The 2,404-nt window shown below is 37.7% G+C and overlaps 1 pseudogene; it reads left to right on the forward strand.

The window, feature by feature from the left end:
- Window positions 1-1,158: 1,158 nt before the first annotated feature.
- On the forward strand, window positions 1,159-2,095 carry LOC124229297 (olfactory receptor 5B2-like; annotated as a pseudogene).
- The last annotated feature ends 309 nt before the right edge of the window (window positions 2,096-2,404 follow it).

A 2,404-nucleotide genomic window follows, 5' to 3' on the forward strand; every position in this document is an offset into this window, starting at 1 on the left:
AGAGGAGGGACAGACTGACAAACACTGGAGAAACAGAAAATCTCAGTGGACCACGTGAGTCAAAAAAGGCAAGCTGAAGAGGGAGGCTACAAGACTAAAAAACTCATCCACACTGGAGCCTTTCACTGTCCACCTTTCTCAAACAAACATGAAGTCTATCATTCCATCTTACTACCAATATTATGCCTAACACTAATCAGTCTGTGCTAAATACCTAGCATTTTACTCATTGATTTAATGCATTATCATTTAATTCTTACAATAATACTCTGAGTTAGATCTCCGTACTATTTTCATTTCACAGATGAAAAAACTCAGGATCAGGGGAGTTAAGATGGACCTATGATTCCTAAGTAGTAAATGGTATGGTTGATATGCACCTAGTCCCAGAACCAAAGCTTTATACTCAATGCTGTGCCTTCCCCTTCACAAGTGCCTCTTCTGGTTGTACATGCCCCTGCTTCCCAATTATACCACCACACACACTGCACATACATCTCTCAGTTACTTTATTGGGAAACTCCAAACACTGAGTTTAGAACTCTGGAGACATAGAGCAATTGTAATTTGAATTAAATTCAATTTGATCTAAAGGTAGGTAAGACCAGTAGACTTGGAAATCATTCTGCATGGGTACAAAGCTTGGTTTTGGCAGTAATAATTTTGTAAACTTAAATACATTACTCAATCCCTGTGCTTCATGAGTTAAATGGGGATAATAATTAATCAACCCCATAGGGTTATGGAGAATAATAAATGAATATACATATAAAGTGTCTTGAGCAGTTCTGGCATATTTATTTATTAAGCTTAGGAAAACTGAATTGACAGATATATCCATTCAACACATTTCATCTGAATTAAGACATTACATTTTCCACATTTCAGGCTACAAATTTACAAAATTTGAATTTGGAAAGTGATCCATGAAAATCTTTCAGCTTCAAAAGTGTGAAACTCTACAGATAATTTGTGCCTTAAACTTTATTGTTTAGTCCATACTTTAGAGCTATAGAATCTTGACATACAAATTATTGCTATAATGAAAATGAATACATATAATATTTAATAAATTTTACTTAAATCTTTTCTTTGTTAATCACTCTGTTCCTTTATTTCCATTGCTATAGGGCATCCTGTGATTTCCAAATAACATCCATGGAGAACAATACAGAAGTGACTGAGTTCATCCTGCTGGGACTAACCAATGCCCCAGAAGATCAGATCCCTCTCTTTACCACTGTCACTCTCATTTATCTCATCAATGTGGTTGGAAACCTGGGAATGATCTTGTTGATTCTCTTGGATTCTTGTCTCCACACTCCCATGCACTTTTTCCTTGGTAAATTTTCTCTGGTGGACTTTGGTTACTCCACTGCTGTCACTCCTAAAGTGATAGCTGGGTTCCTCATAGGAGATAAGGTCATCTCCTACAATGTATGTGCTGCTCAGATGTTCTTTTTTGCAGTCTTTGCACTGTGGAAAGTTACCTCTTGGCCTCAATGGCGTATGACCGCTACACAGCAGAGTGTAAACCCCTACATTATAACACCGTAATGACAAGTGTGTGTGCTTGTCTGGTCACAGGCTCCTACTTTTGTGATTTACTGAATGCTTCCATCCACGCTGAACATTTTCAGGCTGTATTTCTCTAGATCCAATTTGGTAGATCATTTTTTCTGTGATATTCCAGCAGTCATGGCTTTGTCATGCTCTGACAGACACATTAGTGAGCTGATCCTTGCTGTTCTGGCAAGCTTCAACACCTTTGCTGCTCTCTTGGTAATCTTGATTTCCTACCTGTTCATATTTGTTACCATCCTAAAGATGCCCTCACTTGGGGATACCTGAAGTTCTTATCCACCTGTGCTTCTCATCTCACTGCATCTCTATCTTCTATGGGACAGTCATCTTTATGTATTCCCCACCCAACTCCAGTCATTCCAGGGACACAGACAAAATCACATCTGTGTTCTATAATATGATCACCCCCATGGTAAAGCCTCTGGTCTACAGCCTGAGGAACAAAGAGGTCAAGAGTGCTTTCAAGAAAGTTGTTGAGAAGGCAAAATTATCTCTAGGCTTCACTTCTTAGAGTTATAGAATCCACAATAATCTAGTTTCATTCCTGTCAGATCTTCTCCACGTATTAACTCACACTTTATGGTCCACACTGCATTTAAATTATAGAGGTTATATCCTTTCCTCTTCAAAATATGCCACCTAAAAGAAGAAAATAGTATGTCCAGATATGTAATATCTGAATGAGGGTGGCCAAAAGGGGCCTTAAAATTTTTAGATCCTGCTTGTCATAAAATTTATTATACTTGATTTATTCATATGTTCACATTTTCTCTATTGTATGCCAATTCAAGTATATTTGTAACACAAGGCTCAAACCCAA

This window comes from Equus quagga, chromosome 17, assembly GCF_021613505.1.
Source record: "Equus quagga isolate Etosha38 chromosome 17, UCLA_HA_Equagga_1.0, whole genome shotgun sequence".
NCBI lineage: Eukaryota > Metazoa > Chordata > Mammalia > Perissodactyla > Equidae > Equus > Equus quagga.